At 37.4% G+C, this 23,047-nt stretch overlaps 1 pseudogene; it reads right to left on the reverse strand.

Annotated features, from left to right (window-relative positions):
* Nucleotides 1–21,114: 21,114 nt before the first annotated feature.
* Nucleotides 21,115–23,017, reverse strand: LOC143546036 (F-box protein At4g00755-like; annotated as a pseudogene).
* Nucleotides 23,018–23,047: the final 30 nt, after the last annotated feature.

Below are 23,047 nucleotides of genomic sequence, written 5' to 3' on the forward strand. Positions count from 1 at the left end.
TAGGACTGTGACTGGTTGGAGAGTCTGAATTAATTACCGCACATTGAATGATGCCACAAGGAAAGACCACTTTCCTTTACATTTCATTGATCAGATGTTGGAGCGTTTGGCAGGTCAGTAGCATTATTGCTTCTTGGATGGTTTATCAGGGTACTTTCAGATTCCGATTACTCCCGATGACCAGGAGAAAACCACGTTTACCTGCCCGTACGGAACGTTTGCCTATAGACGTATGCCGTTCGGGTTGTGTAACGCTCCAGCCACATTTCAGAGGTGCATGGTGGCTATTTTTCATGACATGATCGAGGACTCCATGGAGGTGTTCATGGACGATTTTTCTGTGTTTGGGAGCTCTTTTGATCAGTGTCTCTCCAACCTTGAGAGAATGTTGGCCCGATGCATTGACACCAACCTAGTCCTTAACTGAGAGAAATGTCACTGCATGGTACGCGAGGGCATCGTTTTGGGGCATCGTATTTGGAGTGCGGGGATAGAGGTCAACCGAGCAAAGGTCGAGACCATTTCCAATCTTCCCCCACCCACTTCTGTGAGATCCATCAGGAGTTTCTTGGGTCACGCCGGGTTCTACCATCGGTTCATTAAAGATTTTTCTAAAATTGCGAGACCCATGACCAAACTTCTGGAGAAGGATGTCCCGTTTGTGTTTTATAAGCAGTGTATCAAGGAGTTTGATCTTTTAAAAGACAACTCGTTAACGCCCCGATCATGATTGCTCCCGACTGATCGCTTCCTTTTGAGTTGATGTGTGATGTGAGCGACTTCGCAGTCGGAGTGGTTCTTGGACAGCGGAAGGATAAACACTTCCATCCGATTTACTATGCTAGTCGGACATTGAATGGTGCACAGGAGAGTTACACCACCACCGAGAAAGAGCTTTTAGCTGTGGTGTTTGCATTCGATAAATTCAGGTCCTATCTAGTTCTGTCCAAGACGATTATGTACACGGATCATTCTGCCATTCGTTACCTCTTCAGCAAACAGGATGTTAAGCCGCGTCTTATCCGATGGATCCTATTGCTTCAAGAGTTTGATATTGAAATACGTGATAAAAAGGGGGCCGGGAATGTGGCGGCCGATCATCTTTCGCTTCTTGAGGGAGCTGAGTTAGGAGAGCCAGGGGTCAGGATTAATGACCACTTCCCGACAGAGAGTCTCATGTTTGTTTCAGCTCAGGATGAGGGTTTTCCATGGTTCTCCGACTTCGCGAACTATCTTGCGGACGGGTACTACCTGAAGATGACTTACCAGCAAAAGAAGAAATTCTTTGTTGATGTTAAGTTCTACCTTTGGGATGACCTGTATCTTATTCGTATAGGTGCTGACCAATTGATCAGGAGGTGTGTTGACGTTAAGGAGGGATGGCAGATTCTGAGCCATTGCCATGTTGGACCGACAGGAGGTCACCACGGTGCGAGTTTGACAGTGAAGAAGGTCTTTGATTGTGGTTTTTATTGGCTTTCGATCTTTAAGGATGCGCACACGTTCGTTAGGATTTTTGATCATTGCCAGCATGTCAGCAACATTTCGTCGCGAAATGAAATGCCCCAGAATGCTATTCAGGTTTGGGAGGTTTTTGATGTGTGGGGCATTGATTTCATGGGACCGTTTCCATCTTCGCGTAGGAACAAGTACATACTCGTGGCTGTGGATTATGTTTCAAAATGGGTTGAGGCCAAGGCCTTACCCACGAATGATGCCCGAGTTGTACTTCGTTTTCTCAATAGCCTTTTTGCTCGTTTTGATGTCCCAAAGGCGTTGATTAGTGATTAGGGTACTCACTTCTGCAATGTGCAGATGAAGAAGGCGTTGCGAGGCTATGGGGTCACCCATCGGCTTGCAACCGCCTACCACCCACAGACTAGTGGGCAAGCGGAGGTGAGTAATCGGGGGATCAAACGTATTCTTGAGAAAACAGTTGGTTCGAATCATCGGGATTGGTCCGACAAGTTGGACTCGTTTCCACCAGTTGCACTAGTTAGAGGAGCTGAGGGATCATGCCTACGCACAGTCATTTAGGTATAAGGAGCGGACGAAGGAAGTGCTTGATAGAAAGTTGAAGGGGAACAAGCAGTTCAAGTGTGGGTATTTGGTCTTATTGTATAATTCCCGGTTGAGGTTATTCCCGGGAAGTTGAAATCCCGATGGTCAGGACCGTTCACGGTCACTGAGGTTTTCCCGTATAGCACTGTTGAGATAGAGGATAAAGCAGGAAATTTAAGGTGAATGGTCATAGACTGAAGCACTACATTGGCAAGCCGATGGCTGGTCAGACTGTCGAGGTATTCTACCTTGACTCGCTCACCTAGACGTAGACGTGCTGGATGCATCACTCGGGAGACTGCCCGAGCTGTAGAGTTTGTATTTCTGTTATTTGTTTGTGCTATATGTTTTATTTGTTTGTTTATTTCAGGATGATCCAAAATGAAACCGCTCGTACTCAATCTCCATTCGAGTCGGTCGATTTAAGGGGTGTTCTATTATTCACAAAAAAAATTATAAAAAAACTAAAAACACAAAAATACGTTTATTTCTTTATGTTTTTGTTTTCTGTTTTGTATGCCGCTACACGTGAGCAATTTTGAGTTTTTGCAGGTTATATTATGCGCATGGTAGCTATGATGTAACTTCCGTATTTTGAGAATATTAAATAACAGAAGGATTTGTTATTGACCATGTGTCGTTTATTTAATTGTGTGATAGTGTTTGGAAAATATTGGATTTGGAATTGAGAGTGGGTGGTGGGGCCCATAGCCCCCTATAAATATCAACCACTTCCCCACTCTTTCTCTTTTCTTTTTAAACATACAAACACACCCACACACAAGAAACACACACATACTCTCTCTTCCACCCGAATCCAAATCCGAGTTAAGAAGAAGGAAGAATCTCGTGTGTAAACACCGTTTAAACAACAAGAACACGTCCAGATCTACGAGTTGGTACAACCCAAAACCCATAAAAAGGGTAAAATCGGGTTCCACGGAAGAGTCTAGGAGTAAAAATGGCTTTAAAGTGACAAAATAGGGTAATCGGGCCTAAATTGCATGAAAAAGGGCTTCGCATCGCATGCCATGCGAAATCCAAGAATTTCGCATCGCATGCCATGCGAAGCGAAATGGCCATGTGATTCAATTTTCTGATGCGTTTTTGATAAAGGGCTATTAGCGAAAATAAAATTTTTCCGAGCTCAACCTCAGTCAGGGGCTCTGCCCCTTGGACCCTGCTACCAGGGGCGCTGCCCCCGGACCCCCGTTAGTTGTGGGTTTCATGAATGTAGATGTATGAAGTAGTAGTAGCAGATAATTGACACTCGTAATATGTTACACAATTAGCCGTGCACAGCTAAGGAAGGGCAATACTACTAACTCAAAGAGAAACCGACTCCAGGTGAGTTCTGGCCCCCTTTATCTGTTATGTTTTCGGGGCTGTGTGCATACTCCTATGTGATAGATAATATACATACTGGAATGGAAAGTATATGATACGTGTATGATGGTGTATTAAATGTTGCTACTACTGAATATTCATATGAATGAGTATGCATATATATATATATTTTATAACTAGAAAGTATGTAAAGTATGCACGTATGATAGAATGTGTGGTTGTATGGTTGTTCGAGACAGAAGGGACCAGACCCTTATAATATCTGTGATGTTAGGGACCAGACCCTTATAATATCTGTGATGTTAGGGACCAGACCCTTACAATATCTGTGATGTTAGGGACCAGACCCTTATAATATCTGTGATGTCTAAGATAGAATAGCTTATCGTATACCATAGGGTTTTATGAAAGGAAGTATGTAAGTACGTATGTATGTATATAAAGTATATATGAAAGAAGTAATAGTAAGGAAGATATGAATACGTATCTTCGGAAACGTATGGGTACGGATACGAATGTAATGTATGTTATTAGATTATCAAGAACTCACTCAGCGTAGCTGACTTTTAGTATGCATGCAGGCAAATAGGTTGAGGCAGCTAGCTTGAGGAGGGACACATGGCATGAGCTAAAGAGACTGGCATCTACGAAAAAGTGTTATGACCGTCTTATATTAATGTTTATGAAAAGACAATTTGTATGTTTATGACAAGAACGAATGTTTTGTAATGTGATGTTTGAAGTTTTAAATTGTTCTGCGAAAGTTTTAATTAACTTTGATTTTAGAACTGTGTTTATGAGTAAATCCAACACCCAAGTAGGGTTACCGGGAACGAGGCCTTACATACGATGGCGTTTTAGAACTGGTTCTCCTGATGGTTGCGGCCACGAATGAAATGCTATACGATCGCTTGGTTGCTACACAGCTATTGAAGATTCTGCACACAAACCAGGGGAGTAACCCATTCTTTGTTTTATTTTTGTATATTGTTTTTTGTTTTTGTTTTATTTTTATTTTATTTCTTTTCCTTGTTCTCATCGAGGACGATTTCGTTCTAAGTGTGGGGATGGTATTTATTTTACTTAGTTGTGGAAAAATTAAAAATAAAAATAAAAAAAAATTTGAAAAAATTGTTCCTTGAAACTTGTTTTCTCTATGTTAAACATGAAATGATATTATTACCTAGTAGTGTTTGTTTTATAACTTCTTGGTGTTTTCAAAAATATATATATAATAAATAAGAACAGTGCCCATTAGACCCTCACGTAGTGTATTGTAACCGAACAGTTTAGACTCAGTTTTCGATGTGTTGGTAGGCTCAGCCTCCAAGAATGAAAGGGCGGTTTGGTTGTTGACTTGACTATAGAAATGGAATGAAAAGTCGGGTCATACTCAAGCCTTATGTTTAGTTTGATCATAAAAATTAAAAATTTTATAGAAATTGGAATAGACTAATCATACGATGCTTGGGTAGGTTTAACATTAAGGTATGCCAAAGTAGCCTGTGATATAAACATAAATTTCATGCTTCTAGTTTTAGTGGTTAACACTTCATAGGCGTATGGTTTTATAACCTTAAATCCTGTATTGATGGAATGCTCCGGGGGACGGACACCATGGGTCTTTATGCGATATATCATCTGGGTATTCATATCTCCTAAGTGGATTTATGAATATTAAAAGAGCTCAAAGAGCAAACCCGCAGTTTATCTGCCAAACATAAGTCAATAAACATGATCACCTCGTACTTCAAAGTACAAATACACTACCGACTTGATCATCCACGCTGTTAGTCATATGGCATCCCCTTGCTCGCGCCCTATTACCATTAAGAAACGGGCCACAAGGGACACGTCATATGTAAGCCCTACAGATGAATTTGTGCATACTCATCCTTGGAGATGGACTTTGGGGTATTGCTTGATAACGGAGGTATGTCATGTAGTGGGGAACACTTACTAGTTAGCTACTTAAACATACATTAGTCATATCTAATGGCTGCTAAGTAGACCTTAATGCTTAAGCTTAGGTGGATAAACAATACCCTTGATTGTCTTTAGCTATTCTTAAAAATGGTACATCATGTTTTGATCAACTAGATATAAGTTTTAAGTCAAATTGGGGTGTCTCGGGTCCGGTATAGTTCTTAATTATGGGTCCCACTTAGTCATGCAAACTGACAAAATTGTCGCGCCTTATTTGCCTTGTTAAGTATTGGGGGCATGGGTTTAAGTAGACAGCAATACCGGCAATCAACTTGATCTAGCTTATTAGGTGAAAGTTGGAAGAAATATTTGGGTAACGGGTCACTTGTTCTAATACCTTAAAAAAAATAATAATAATAGTAAATAAAACCAAGAGCTGTCGGTTAAAACTCGGTTATGATCCTGTGTAGAATTCTTTATTGGGGACGAAAAAGTCTTAAGTGTGGGGATATTTGATGTGTTGTAAAACACACTTATTTTCCGCACCTTTTATCTACGTTATTATATTATATTTTATGTATTTTAACTTGTTTTGTATTGGTTTACATAATAATGCTTATTATGTAGGCTATGGGTTAATGGAAGAAAAACTGGACTTCTCGAGGAGTTTAAAGACCTTTTACACTTACAATTTCAAGAAACAACTCAAAGCCTGGCCTGTTTACATCATAAAAAAGACCAAGCCTACTTTTATATTAGAATACAAAAAAAAAAAAAAAAAAAAAACCCCTAGGCAGTCCCTAGTTACGATCGGACCAGCAGGCAGCAAGAAAGAAAAAGAAAAAAAAAGTTAAGGTTTTGGAGCTTGTGGAGGCTAAGGAAGAAGGAGGCAAGAACAAAGGCTCGGGATCGTTTACCATCAGTTTTCACAGCCAAGTGCAGCCAAGTGACATCTCATATCCTTTCTTTTATACCATTGTTCATCAACATTCATATTCTTGTTCAATTGTTAACTAGTTTTTGCAATTGCTTTAAAGATTGAATTGTTTATGATCCTTGTTGATTGTTGAATGATTGAATTGATGATTGGAATGAGTTATATGATGATTTTATTGAGTATTCACGGCTGTCCAAAAATTATGCTAGGCCAATCTTGTCGGTTCTACCTAGGAATGATGATTATTGTTAGAGTTTGATGAGTTTTATGGATTGTTTGATTGATAGACTTTAATTGTTACTGTAAAGTTTGATTTAGACATGAAATAGGTTGTGCTTGATGGCTGGAAATTTTACTAATTCATTGCTTAAACCCCTTGCGTTGATTAATTAGTTTTGTATTGATTGATCGGTGCTTGTTTGATCCAAGACTTTGTGTTTATGGTTTGTTTGCGGTCGGTACAACCGTAGGGTTTTGTTGCGTGATATATTGGTTAAAGTAAAGCGGTTAGACACCTTCTTAGAGACCGAGAGGTGATAAGAAGATAGGGTTGTCTCATTGCCTTTGCATGCTATAATTAGAATTGCGCGAGAGCGAGTTTGTTTCTTGCCCGGTTTAGGTGTTTTGAGCGACTAGTTGATCTATTTGGTTTAAATTAAATTTTTCCTCTATCCTTGGTTGTGTAGTATTCATTACCATTTGGGTCGAGTGTTGGTGAGACCGAGAGGTGAGTCAACATTAGAAAACGTTAACAATTGTTTTCCGGTTTGATCGTTTTAGCCGATTAAGAGTAGTTATGGTTTGTGGAGTGAGACCGAGAGGTAATCCAGTGAGCCTGAGCGATCCTTAGTCGTGTCATCTTTAGGAACCGGTGTCTTGATATCATCCAATACATTTGCTTGTTAGACCTACAATTTTATTCAAACCTAGGTAGACGTTTTTCTCCATCTAAAGTCAACACAGTCAAGTTTTCGTTAAGTCTTCTATTTTTGGTAACTTTTGTCAGTCAGTCCGGTTAGTCCAGTTAAGTTATTAAAAATCAAAAATCAATTAAATATTATTCTTTGGTAGGTCTTGTCTAGGGTTAGTGATCATTAGCATCCTTACGTGTCCTCGAGTTCGAAACTCGGACTTCCTAGGTCTATACTACTTGCGATCGGTACACTTGCCGGTTGTGTATGGTTTTAGGATTTTCATTTTAAATATAAAGCTTAGTTGTGAGGGTCATCCATTGTTTTAGACATATCACCCGACACACATCAGTACTCCTCTAACTAAATTCTTCCATGTCATGTCTTTAATCATGTTAGCGTTCATATGACAAAGTCGTGCGTGCAATAACCATGCTTCATCTTGTAAGTTTACTAACCGTGTACCAATCCTTAAATTAATTATGTAAAGTCTATTCTTTGAACGCTTGATGTAATATCCCGAGAAATTCCATACTTATTTTGGTTTAAAGATGTAAATTTTGAAAGTTAAGGGACTAAAATTATTCTAAAGACAGTTAATGGGAAAAAAATGAGGTAAGATCTCATGTTAAGAAAAATCCATCCCACATGGAAAGATGGAAGAAAGTGGAAGTATTTCTCACAGGTATAAATAAGGAAGAGAAGTTCATCCCATATGGAAACAAGAAAGAAAATGGAAGGTCTTTATAAGGAAGAGAATTTCCATAGTTATGTTCTTATGTGGCTGACCACTCTCACTAGTCCTAGCGGAGGGTGCGAAGCACCCGACGCGCATGCGCATGGACTCGGACTCGGCCGATGGGCGTAATGTGGCGTTCTGATGGCGCACTTCGCACGTTCGCATCGCCACATAAGGGCCGCTTTAGTATTTTTGGATAGTACAAGGACTGAAAATGAAAATATGAAATTCATTCCTTCACGCGACGCAAAGGATTAGGCTTCAAGTCTTCGCGCTACGCGAAAGACAAAATAGTTAAACCGACATAGTATAGCTTCGCGCTACGCGAAGTATCCATTCTGCATGCATGACATGTTTGGACACGTGGCAACACGTGTTATAACGGCTGAAAACTCAGCTAAATATAGTCGCTTCGCGAGACGCAAAGGGATACTTCACGCGTCACAAAGAAGTCCAGAATCAGCTATAAATAGAAGGGTTCACAGCACATTCCAACACACACCAAAATCACTCCACGTTCACACGTATAGCCTCATTTTGCGTGCCAGTTCTCGTAGTACGTGCCAAGCACCAAGGTTCCGACAGTTTAAGCTCTAGAACGTGATAGAGAGTAGAAGTACTACTTGATCAATCTTAGGCGTCTAACTCTGAATACCCGTGTGAGGTAGGGGTTCCGCTTAAGTATTATTTTATTATGGCTAAGACCATAGTCAGGGGTATAGCCCGAACCTTGATTTACTGTAAAATATAACATAACTTTTCATAAGCAAATGTTATAGTCAAAGTATAGTTTCTTTATGATTAAGAAACGTAAGGAATAAAATAATATTTCTTTATGATTAAGAAATGTATGAAAAGGTTATAGTTAAATTAATGTTTCTTCTTGAAGAAGATCTGTTTCTTCCTGAAGAACAAACATAGTATATGATTGATGAATAGACAAAGGGACTAAAGGTCCAAATGTTTTATAGAAACAAATGATCTATCAAGGTTAAAGCTATATGAAACAGACTATAGGTTTGAAGCTAGATCGTTGATCTAGATATTTATATTAATATTATTCTCGTACTATAGGTTCGAGATAGAAACAAATCATAAATCAGTAAGTTATACTGATCAAGAACAAAGGTGAATACACTCAACCTTTTAATAGTATGAATATGTTTTATGACGTGAATACGTCTATGTACTATCTTTTTAAGATATTTACTCTTTTAAATTATGGAGGGTTATCCATATATAAAGAGTCAGAAAAGGTTTTATATGAGGGTTGGTACGAATCCTCTATATTTATGAAATGCTTACTCTTTTAGATTATGGACGGTTATCCATATGTAAAGATTTATGAAAGTATTTACATGAGGGTTGGTTCAAATCCTCTAAAACATTTTGATACAAGGTAGTACTAAACACTCAAACTAAAATACACATGTGTCTGGATCCTTACATATATGATTTGTAGTGGGCACACTACAAACACACTGACCATGAGGCAAGTGACTGTCTCTAGGGCGAGTGAAGTCCGATTATGTGTTCTATGGGTATTTTTAGTTCCGATGAGATGGGATTAAGACCCACCGAGTCGTTGAACGCTATTGGTGTTGTGTCATAATGAAGGTGATTTTGTATTAATGAATGTAATTATGTTATGATGAATTATGAGACCTTTTATTGAGTCAGTGTTATTCACCAGCATATAGCTGACGTATTTTTTCCCACATTTCAGGAAAACAGTAAATGTTAGAACAAACAAGCAAGACAGATTAGAAGATTGGTGGATTAGTCATTAAGCGTTATCTGATGGCTCAGATATTTTATTCAAAATATTGTAAAGAATGATACTTTCTAATGACAGGTATTTGAAATATTTAATGGGTATTAAAGCCCGAGTTTTCTATAAAATAATATTTTATTCAAAATATTTATGCTAAAAGAACTTAACTCTGATATATTTGCAAAACAGGTACCAACTATTGGTCATACGCCTAGGCCCTAAGCCGGGGTGTGACACTCGACTTACATGAGAAGTGTTTCCTCTATGTCATACGAACATAACTGATTGTATTCCATAACGACTTTACATCTGATTTCTGTTAGTTTCCCTAGACTCAAAATATTGCTTTTAAGACTGGGAATGTAATAAAAATTGGTTACAACTTTTTACTCGCTGTTTTTACATTCCAACCATATTGAGCCCTCACCTTTTATTTCTACATATGGACCATCACCAAAACAAACATTCCGGTGATCTTCTCATTTAATTCAGTGAAATGCTCCCGTGAACCGGTCATATGGGGATCCTTACGTCTTTATGGATAACCATTAAAAGGGATGGCTCTTCGTCATCTTGTACTAGATTCGCCTGATCTTGTGCATGATCCTCTTGAGAGCAATTTGAAGAATAATGTCCAAGTTTGTTACATTTGTAACATCTAACCTTGCTCGTGCCACTGGTGAATTTTCTTGAGTGGAATCTTCCTGGGATGATGATGGTGTAAATCGTTCACGGCCTCGACCTCGTGGATTGAACCTCGAACTCCCTCTTCTTGCATTTGATTGTCCACGACCATGATTACTATCATGCAGTGAGAACAACTTATCTTGGTTTTTAACTAGACTTCCCTTCTTTGACTTGATTCGTTCCTCGAAAGTTTTAAGTCTTCCACTGGCTTCGTCTAAAGTCATTTCATCTAAATCCGAGTATTGTTCTATTGATGATACTATTAGGATGAATTTTTCAGGCTCAGAGTTAAGTAACTTTCATACTAGGGTTGATTCATCGACGTGGATCCTAATCCATTTGCTTTAGAAACAATAGCATTCAACTTGGCAGTGAATGAATCAATAGATTCATCCTCCTTCATTTGTAACAATTCAAATTCGGATTTAAGGGTTTGTACTCGTGCCTTTTGCACACGATCTACTCCTGCGTGTCTAGTTTTTTCAACGTGTCCTATATTTCCTTTGCACTTTTGCATTTTTTTCAACACTAAAGGTCCAGGTAATGATTGAAAAAGATAGGCGGTGTCATATATTTCCTTTGCACTTTTGCATTTTTGCAACACTAAAGGCCATTTACCTCTAATATGGTCTTGATACGAATTGCCCATATTGTATAGTTTGTTGGTTTAAGTATAGGTCATTGGAAATTTGAAAGTATTTCCACTTCCTTGTATTGTATCACGGTACCAACATTCTGATTAGTGTCTGCCATACTAACTATTTGCAGCAATTCAGTTCTAAATGAGGAAACCTAATAATCACTATGTTTTCAACAAACTTTCTTGTCTCAGCAATAATCCAACGCTAATTCGGAATTCTATTGTCTAATACAATCTTGTGACAAAAGAATTAAAAAAAATCAAGATTAATAAACCTGGATGATGACGACAGGTTATGGAAGAAAAACATATTGTGATGATTCAGACTCCTGAACTTGTTTTCAACAAATTTGAATCTGATAAATTTCTAACTTCCATTTTTGATCTTGAATGCAATACCCTGACTTCCAAAAAAATAACAAGTGATTAATGGGGATAAAAACCGCTGAGTATGTATTTTCAATTTGTTGATTCTGGATGGTGTTTACTTGTCTTAAAAAAACGATGAACAGTGGGTTATGCCAAGTCTGGTTCTTTGCTTCTTTTGGGTTTTAATTTGATGCTTCCTTGTTCTAATTAACCGTGATTGTAGGATTTCACTCCAACAGTAAATTGAAACGAATTCTTGAAACAGTAACCGTCCCGATTGAATTCATTGTTTCAATCTATTCAATTGATTAGTGTCTCTAGACTATTGTGAGAATTCCAATAAGAAATTGATGAACTTGATTGAGATCAATTGGGATAGGGGATTAAATCTACAATCTGATTTGCATAATAAACATGAACGATGAGGGTTAATTAATTCGTTTAAATCCTTGAGCTCTGATACCAGTTCTTGACATAAATTGATAAACAAGATCGATATTAGCACGAATTGATCAAACAAGATTTCTGTATATTGAAATTGTGGGTTCGTTGCATTATGATGATACATAGATCATGCTTATATGGTAAAGTTAAAATGCAAAGGGAGGCAAAAATGAGAAGTGTGAGAATGATTTGCGACCACACAAAAAACCCTTAAAAAAATAATAAAAAAAAATCATAACTCAATATATGAATAAAAAACGAAAAAAAATTAAGACCCCAAAATGTAACACAATGGCGAACAAAATATGACACAATGTTGAGTAATATGACCCAAAAATTAAGACCCCAAAATGTAACACAATGGCGAAAATTTTTGGGTCTAATGAAGCATTCATGCATCCGTATAATGGCTCTTGATGCCATTGTTGGGTTTTAACAAGATTATCAAAGTCATAAAATCCCAATTTTATGAAAAACGCAACGAAAATAGTTTTAAATCTTGTTAATTTGATATGTATAAAACCAATTTTACACATGCAAAACCCAAGTCCGGATCCAAATACGAAATACATACTATCTAACACATGCATGACACTAAAAGTTCATGCATGTCAAACTACCTTTCAAGAGGTAAAACCCGTATGAAGGAGAGGATGGTTGGAAGGCAAGAACTTCAATGAGTATTCCCTCAAGCTTGCATACCCCCAAGCCTCCGAAAATACACCCTTGTAGCTAGGATTTTACACTTATATATTCTCTTTGTTTCCTTTTTCCTTGGCCGTCCAAAGAGAGAAAGAGAAGAATAGAGAGGATTTTTCCTCTAGTGTGTTACTTGTGTTGTGTTAGAATGAAATGGAAGAGAAAAGAGTCAAAGTGGTCATTCAAAATGCACCACCCATGGAGCCAATCAAGTTACTTGCATGTACCCACTAACAATGAGATAATAATAAAATAATACAAAGGGAGAGAAGAAGGGGAGGGGCTTCCTTCTCTTTTATTATTATTATTATTTCGAAGTTTTATTTACATGTTTATGTTATAAAACTTTATAATATATAAATGTAACACAATATATAGGCAACATGTTAAACATATTGTTACTTAACCATTTTAAATAGCAATATGGAATGCTCTTTTTCAAATCATAAATCATCCACATGATTTATTTATTTCACAAGTGCATATTATTTAGAAACCCCTATCCAAATAACTCAAGTGTTAATATTCATTTGTTATGATCATATCATATATAAACAAATATTATCGGTGTTTGTCTAGCTTGTTATTGGGTATGACCCGACTTGGATCATGACATACTAGCCACATCAATAATAATATGTGTCTTGGGCATACCAAGTCCAACAATCTCCCACTTGCACAAGATACATAGAAGATTGATGCAAGTAGCAAATACCGCCTAACTACGGTTTACTACCCCTAATACGCATGACGAGGTGCCATTCAATAACATCATCCCCTTCAAGTCTCTTACTTGAAATGATTTAGGTACATCTATCATTTATCCTTTTGCCTCAGATGTTATGTCAAATCCAGAGACACAGAGTGATCATTCTCTGTTGATTTAACTTATCAGGCCTTAGACATGTTACTCTCAACGAATAAGAGGGACAAATCCTCTTTTGACTACATACGTCTCTCACAATCACCTTGTACTAAACCTGATCTTAGCCTTATGTACTGTCATGTTTTAGAGTAGCGAAGAACTAAATCAAAGTATAATATTTGGTGAATATCAAGACCCAATATGTATCTTAGGTCGGAGGATAAAATGATACTCGCCTTTACTAAAATTTACTTATAATCAATCACAAGGATTCCATGTAGTAACATTTGAGAGCGGCCAGTCCAATATTTATATCCCATAAATATCTATCAACCTTGGCAGCAACCCTTGCTCTATATTCATACCCTATGAATATCCACCAATCCAAGTTGATAATAGTCTTACCTTCATATTTGTTCCCACAAATATGAGCGACTACGGACATTTAGAATAAGTAACTTATTCATGGATTTAAACATGCTAAAATGGAACATAACTCAAAATGTCATAATCATAAACCATAATCATATGAATGAGTCAAAATAACAATTGTTCTGATATCCAAATACAAAATTCGATCATATCCAATCACTAGAATATCGAAGTCCTAAGGCACAAGTATGACCCTCATGCTTTTGGCCTTTCAAGGAGCTTCGTGAGTGGATCCGCAATGTTTTGATCAGTGTGAACTTTGCGAATACATATCTTTCCTTTCTCAACTTCATCCCTTATGTAGTTGAACCTCCGCTCAATGTGCCTCGTCTTTTGATGTGCACAAGGTTCCTTGATTTGAGCAATCGCACCCTCATTGTCACAAAAGATCTCTAGAGGGTCCTGAATGGTACGGACCACCCTAGGTCGGCAATGAATTTCCTTATCCACGCAGCTTCTTGAGCTGCCAATGAGGCGGCGATGTATTTCGATTCTGTGGTGGATAAGGCTACCACATCTTGTTTCGAGCTCTTCCAAGAGACTGCCCCACCATTCGTAATGAAAACATATCCCGATTGTGATCGAGAATCATCTCGATCGGTTTGGAAACTCGTATCTGTGTAACCCTTTACTACGAGTTTCTCCTCACCCGGATCGTATATTAGAAACATGTCCTTAGTCCTTCTAAGGTATTTCAATATACTCTTAACCGCCATCTAATGGCTACTTCCCAGATTATGTTGGAATCTACTTGTCATGCTTAAAGCGCATGACACATCCGGTCTAGTGCATACCATTGAAAACATGATGGATCCAATAGCCGATGCGTATGGGATTCCATTCATTCTATCTTGCACTTCCTTTGAGCTTGGACATTGAGATGTACTCAATATCGTTCCTCTTTGAATAGATACCAAACCTTTCTTAGAGTTCTCCATCTTGAACCTTTTCAAGATTTTGTCAATGTATGCACTTTGGTTTAAACCTATCAACCGCCTTGATCTATCCCTATAGATCTTTATTCCCAAAATATAAGCGGCTTCACCAAGATCCTTGATTGAAAAACAACTTCCAAGCCATGCTTTTACACCCTCCATGGTTGGAATGTCATTCCCAAATAGTAGTATGTCATCAACATATAATACTAAGAAGGTAATGATGCTCCCACTAGCTTTCTTATACAGACAAGCTTCATCACCATTCTTGACGAACCCAAATTTCTTAACTTCTTCATCATGATTCCAACTTCTAAATGCTTGTTTCAATCCATAGATTGATTTTTTTAACTTGCATACTTTATTAGGATGTTGTGGATCGACAAAACGTTCGGGTTGAACCATATAGACATCTTCCTCAAGATTCCCATTTAGGAAAGCGGTTTTGACATCCATTTGCCATATCTCATAGTCATAATATACGGCTATGGCAAACAATATCCTAATAGACTTTAGCATTGCTACGGGAGAAAAGGTTTCATCATAGTCAACCCCTTGAGTTTGAGTGAAACCTTTTGGTACAAGTATAGCTTTATAAGTATCCAAGTTTCCATGCATATCGGTTTTCTTCTTGAAAACCCACTTACTTTTAACCGGTTTGGAATTAAGAGGTAGTACAACCAAGTCCCATACTTGGTTATCATGCATGGATTGCATCTCAACGTTCATGGCTTCTAGCCATTTGTCACAATCAGATTGTTACATTGCATCACGTTATGTGGTGGGTTCATCCGAATCTACCACATAGCTCCCATCCATGAAAAATCCATATCTTTCTGGTGGATGACTAATTCTACCGGATTTGCGAACATTTTGTGTGTCTTGATCAACCATTTGATCATTTTCAACAACCTCTTGTTGATTGCTAGTACCAACCAAACGTGTATCGACTTGTGGTTCTCGATCCTCCTCGAGTTCCACCGTTCTACTAGTACCTTCCATAAGGAACTTAGTTTCCATGAACCTGGCCTTTAGAGCAACAAACACCTTTTGCTCGGTTGGGTTGTAGAAATAATATCCCATAGAGTCCTTGGGATATCCTACAAAGATACACTTAGTGGATCGACTTTCAAGTTTGTTTTGGGTGTTGTTCTTGACATAAGCCTCACAACCCCATACCTTTAAATATGATAACGATGGAGCCCTTCCATGCCATATATCAAAATTGTCTTGTCCACTTTCTTGGTTGGGGCCACTTTTAGAATACGGGCCGCGGAGAGCAAAGCGAAACCCCAAAATGATAGAGGCAATGTGCTTCTAACCATCATAGATCGAACCATATCTAATAGGGTTCGATTCCTCCTTTCGGACACACCATTGTGTTATGGTGTTCCGGGTGGAGTAAGTTGTGAGATAATCCCACAACTTCTAAGATGATCTTGAAAACCATCACTTAGGTATTCACCTCCTCTATCCGAACGAAGTACTTTGATGGTTTTATCGAGTTGATTTTGTACTTCATTTTGGAAGACTTTAAACATTTCAAAGGCTTCATCTTTGTGTCTTAACAAGTACGCATACCCATAACGACTATAATCTTCGATAATGGTAATGAAGTATCTTTCACCATTCCTTGTCATTGCCTTAAAGGGACCACATACATCCGAATGTATGATACCCAATAAGTCTTTTGCCCCTTCATTTGTTCTACTAAATGGGTCCTCGGTCATCTTTCCAAGTAAGCAATACTCACACTTATCAAATGAATCATCTCCACTTGATTCCATTCTTTTGAAGTGTATGTATGCGATCTTTGTTTATGTGACCAAGGCGACAATGCCAAAGATAAGTCTTACTCAAATCCATTTTGAGTTTCTTGGTGCTTGATTGGTACAACATGTTTTCAAAGGATGTGTTATCATGAACTAATTCATAAATGCCATTAGACGGCATTGCTTTAAAATAAAAGACATTATTCATGAAAACACAAATACAATCATCCATAAACTTAAAATCATAACCATATTGTCTTAACAAAGAAACGGAGATAATATTCCTAGTCAAACTAGGAGCATACAAAATGTCTTTCAAAATAACTTCCAAACCATTTGGAAGCTTCAATGTGTAGTCTCCTCAGGCTTCGACAACAACCTTTGCGCCGTTGCCCATGAAGAGACTAATATCTCCTTTCTTAAATCCTTCATTTCCCTTGAACCCCTGCAATAAATTGCAAATATGAGTTTCACATCTGGTATCCAATACCCATGTGTTAGAGGAAATAATATTAAGATCAACATTAATCATGAAAGTTGTACCCAAGGTTTGCCCCGCATCCCTCTTAGCTTTCAACTCTTTGAGACGGGTTGGCAATTCCTCATCCAATGCCCAATCTCCCAACATTCAAAGCACGGATCCTCCGAGCTAACCTTTAGCTTCTTTGGTTTGGGTGGTTCCACTTTAGACTTTCCCTTGAACTTACCCATGTGTTGTCCCTTGCCTTTGGCAACCTTTACCTTTGGTTCCGGGTGATGCCTCTTCCTATTGTCTCCCTCATTGATGGTGAGAACGGGTAAAACCTTTTTACCCATTCTCGTCTCGGTCGTCTTGAGCATTGCATGAAGCTCACCAATGCTCTTGTCCCACCCATTCATGTTATAATTCATAACAAATGTCTCAAACCTTTTAGTTAAGCCATTTAGGATCAAATCCGTGGCTAACGCTTTTGAGACGGGACATTTTAGCCGTTCGAGACGATCAATGTGGCTCTTCATCTTAAGCACATAAAATGAGACCGATTGGGTTTTTTCCATACGACATGCATGAAGCGCTCGAACAGTTTCAAAGCGTTCCACCCTAGCTTGTGTAAGGAACATTTCCTTAAGTTGGCTGATCATGTTGTATGATCCATGAAGTTCAAAATCCTTTTGAATCTCGGAAATCATAGTTCCCAACATGAGGCAAGCAACTTGCACCGAATCCTCATTGTGCTTAACCCAATCGTTATGGTCTTGGACATCGTCAACACTAGGTTCATCGGGAATAGGATCCTCTAATACGTAGTATTTCTTTTCTTGCTTGAGAATGATTCTCAAGTTTCGATACCAATCCATAAAGTTGGTATAGTTTAGACGATCCTTATCAAGAATAGATCTTAGTGATAGGTTATTAACGGGTGGGATAATAACGTTAGGTGGATTGTTGATTGCGGCCATCTACAAATATAACAAAGCTCAATTTTAGTATTTTCGATATCAATTAATTTTAATCGTTAATACCCTTTATGTCTCCAAGACAATTAATGATTAAAATCTAGAACCCAACGTTACATTCAAATAGTAGTTAGGTGACCTTTATCCTACTATTTAAATTAACAAGGTAGTCAACGTTTGACGATTGCAACCCTTTGCAACTTCTAGTTTTATGGGATCGGTTAAACATCTCATGTTTAGTCGTCACATTTAATCCCATCAACACCATTGTACGCCATGCTTCGGTGACCCTATTCACATGGTTTCAATTTAAGTCGTCCTACTTATACACACATGTGAGTTTACACATACAAGCGGTTATGTGACCTTTATCCATCAAATATTGTAAATCCACCTCAAACTCACAAGTTTCCTCCAATGCGGTTAGGTGACCTTTATCCCACATCGAGTTCCCAAGTGATTCGAGTGTTGTATAAAAGGATGGTGTTCAACTTATTTCAAAAAAGGGATTTTAGTTTTCTAAATTCTAGATTGGAAAACCTTTTATATACCTTCCATTTGCATGCATTCAAATGTATGGTACTAAGTTGAAAAACCCATTTTCAGAGTTCCTATTAATAAAACCCATTTTATTATGAAATCATTGGCCTTTAATAAAACCAATTTTATTACCTAATGATTTCTAAGGAACCAATTTTATGCTTAGTTGTTGATTTTAAGATGTTAGCAAACCACATTGCAATAACACAAACAAAATTAAAACAACCACACAAGCATAAAACATACACAACCACAAGTTCATAACCATAGCCTCCTAATGTTGACCACACTTGTTGACCAAAGACAAGTGTGTCAAAAGGTCTCTCCTAAGGGACTCAAAAGGACATGAGCTTGTGTCGGTGAAATCCCACTTGATCCTGCATCCAAATGCTCCAAGTGTTCACCCCTGTGTTGTGGTCTCCATCATTTTATTTGGGCTTCCTTCCTTGCATCTTCTTTTACAAAATATATCCTAATACATTTTTCTAGTAAAAGAAATGCATCTAATCTACTTATTATTACAAACCAATTGAAATGAATAAATAGATTACAAACCCAAATAAATATTACAACCATATCGAATGAACAAACAAACAACACAAACATTCAACCAAACAAAAGGCCATGGCTAGGTTATGAACATCCAATACATATCGATATATGCAATAATACAAGACCCAAAATGGTTCCCCTTGACCCTTGAAACTTTCGGCCAAAACAAACAAAAACCGAAAGTTCCGGGTTTTGTCCAAACAACACAATTAATCATCCAAATGACTTAGTTTTTCAAGATTACTACATGCATGTAAAATATAACCTTAAAAAAACATGGGGTAACCAAAACCTCTAAAATTTTCGGCCATATGGTAAACCCCACCATAAACCCGAAAATTTTTGGGTCTAATGAAGCATTCATGCATCCGTATAAGCGGCTCTTGATGCCATTGTTGGGTTTTAACAAGATTATCAAAGTCATAAAATCCCAATTTTATGAAAAACGCAACGGAAATAGTTTTAAATCTTTTTAATTTGATATGTATAAAACCAATTTTACACATGCAAAACCCAAGTCCGGATCCAAATACGAAATACATACTATCTAACACATGCATGACACTAAAAGTTCATGCATGTCAAACTACCTTTCAAGAGGTAAAACCCGGATGAAGGAGAGGATGGTTGGAAGGCAAGAACTTCAATGAGTATTCCCTCAAGCTTGCATACCCCCAAGCCTCCGACAATACACCCTTGTAGCTAGGATTTTACACTTGTATCTTCTTTTTGTTTCCTTTTTCCTTGGCCGTCCAAAGAGAGGAAGAGAAGAATAGAGAGGATTTTTCCTCTAGTGTGTTACTTGTGTTGTGTTAGAATGAAATGGAAGAGAAGAGAGTCAAAGTGGTAATTCAAAATACACCACCCATGGAGCCAATCAAGTTACTTGCATGTACCCACTAACAATGAGATAATAATAAAATAATACAAAGGGAGAGAGGAAGGGGGGGGCTTCCTTCTCTTTTATTATTATTATTATTTCGAAGTTTTATTTACATATTTATGTTATAAAACTTTATAACATATAAATTGTAACACAATATATAGGCAACATGTTAAACATATTGTTACTTAACCATTTTAAATAACAATATGGAATGCTCTTTCTCAAATCATAAATCATCCACATGATTTATTTATTTCACAAGTGCATATTATTTAGAAACCCCTATCCAAATAACTCAAGTGTTAATATTCATTTGTTATGATCATATCATATATAAACAAATATTATCGGTGTTTGTCTAGCTTGTTATTGGGTATGACCCGACTTGGATCATGACATACTAGCCACATCAATAATAATATGTGTCTTGGGCATACCGAGTCCAACAACATAGTCTTTTCAACTATTTTTAAATATACATAAGATACTCTAGGTCTATGCGCAAACATGACCGAAGAGATCAGGTCATCTTCTTAATTAAACATAAATAATAATATACACAGTCTTTTCGACTATTTTTAAAGATAAACAAGATACTCTAAGTCTATATGCAAGCATAACAAAGAGATCAGGTATCTTATTAATTAAACATAAATAGATTATATACACAGTCTTTTCGACTATTTTTAAAAATACACAAGATACTCTAGGCCTATGAAGCATCACAGAAGAGATCAGGTTATCTGCTAATTAAACATAAATTGATAATATATACGGTCTTCGACTATTTTTAAAAATACACAAGATACTTTAGGTCTATGCGCAAGCATAACAGAAGAAATCAGGTTATTTGTTAATTAAACATAATACTTCATATGCCTCCCTTGTAAAATAGCAAAAGCTAGATCCATGTGATTTGATATATGTTTTCATAAATGCATCAGTAGCTTGTTCAAGCCTCATGATTGTCTTTTGAGATTTTGCATTCTCGGGTTGCAAAATGTATTAAACACCATTATCTTTGCTTCCCAATTTACAGAAGTTATCTTTCACCCTTTACCGGCAGAAGGGAGGTAAAGAGGGAAATCGAAAGCGCGGTCTGTTCTGGAACCCAACCCTCTAAAGGTAAAGCCCAACTCATCAGACTAACCGATACCATATTTAGGTAAATGGGTTGGGAATTGTAGCCTCTATGAGTCTGCAGCCCAAGTGAATGTAAAGCTCAACCCACTGCATTACAAATACTTTGCAAAAACATTTACATTCATATTTGTTAATTAATCAACCCAATTGGTATTACTGATCAAGAGTATCATGTACAACGTTGTCAAAAGACATTTGCAAATCCCTTTTTAGTTTGTGTGATTTGGGGATAGCACCAAACTGTAACTCGAAAGTATAACAAAAACATAAATTGAAGCAGAATGAACATAGACTAAAGCGATAATAATCTTGATTTTTGTGTTCGCAAACACTATAAGTGATTTGCAACAACTCAATATAACTTGGTATTAGTAATTGAATCAAACATAAAAGATGTAGAATTATGATTTTAAAAGGCAGATCTAACTAAAATATTCATCGAAACAACAAATTGTTTTTATCTGCACTAGCAAAGATAGCAAATATGGAAACGAAACAGAGCCAAAACAGAATCAACACTCGCAAAATTTTATATTAGCATCTATATGTAATCTACATGTTCAATTTTTTACTACTCCAACAACCAAACTTGAAAGAACAAAACTGTAATTATAAATTGAACTGATTAAAGAGTAGAAAGTGAAAACGAAGGATATAGCTAAAATCCACCACACACACAAAAAACAAAAAAACAACCTTGAAGGTGAGGTCTTGCAAATTCCACCAAGCTTGTGTTGTGGTTGCAATCGACTGATGCTATTACGCGTACAAAAGAACAGATCCAAATTCCTCAGCATCATACATGAGAGACACACCGTTTGATGGTTCAGAAAACTCAACACTAAATGCAGGTGATAATTTGCGCCCTATTGCTTGAACATGAGACAGACTGTAAAAACAAGTAACTTTACTAACTGCTCTGCAAGAACTTATTATTTAAATTATTAAGAATATTTTACTCACCAAACATAATATTTGTCATCCCATGCTTTCTGAACCCTACCCGACAGCTCAATTTGCAAATAACCACCAATACAACTTGAACCTTTGTAAGTGATTTTTCTGTTGCCATGAAAATATCAGTACAATTATGGGGAGTTATAATAAATGAGACACGACTCACCTGTGCCACGGGGAACAATGGTGACGTATATGTCCAAATAAACTTGTCATCTGCACATTCTTGTGCCTCAATGAAATCATAATTTAACTCTTTCCAAGATTTTGGGCGACCCATTCGAAACCGCACAAATTCAGATGAGTATATCGAGAAATTCCAATCACGCAAATCTGTGCTTATGAATGCAGTTAGATGGTGTGAACAAAAAGTAAAAAAGATGACGACAAAAGAAAGAAAACAAACCTTTAAATGGATGCAAGTTAATTTCTGTTATAACACAAAAACTAGCAGTCAAACTATATACGAGTGTCTCGGGAGTGTCTGGATCATCAGTTCCTTGGCTCGACCAATAAGAACCCCGACCTATTTTAGAGTTCATCGGGACCATAGTATTTATGATGCTTTCATCTGGATAGCGATCGGTGCTCGAGGCACTCACGGGATTCGCAACGCAATAAGTTAGAGGAAATGCTGTGATGGCCCGGAAAAGAGAAGCATAGGCTCGGTGATCTCTCTGAGCCTCACCCAAGTTGTCATGAAAACTCGGTTCAACTACACGAGTGATACTAGCGAGTTGGGGAAATGTTCTCATACAGAGTTGCTTACTAATCCGTTAGAGACCACTATATTTTTCATACATCCAAGTTATTAATAATAAGATGCATCATTAATGAAACGAATATACAAAGCGCAATACGTACCAATGTTCTGCCCACACCGAGAAACAGCAGATGCACGAACAAGATCAGCTGAATCATCAAGACACGCGAGTATTTTGAGTGCCACGTCAGGTTCAAGACATTACAAGAAACCCATCAAAATGCCCTTTTG

This window comes from Bidens hawaiensis, unplaced genomic scaffold (genome assembly GCF_021521415.1).
Source record: "Bidens hawaiensis isolate Kalapana, Puna unplaced genomic scaffold, B.hawaiensis_p1.1 tig00014196_1, whole genome shotgun sequence".
Taxonomy (NCBI): Eukaryota; Viridiplantae; Streptophyta; class Magnoliopsida; order Asterales; family Asteraceae; genus Bidens; species Bidens hawaiensis.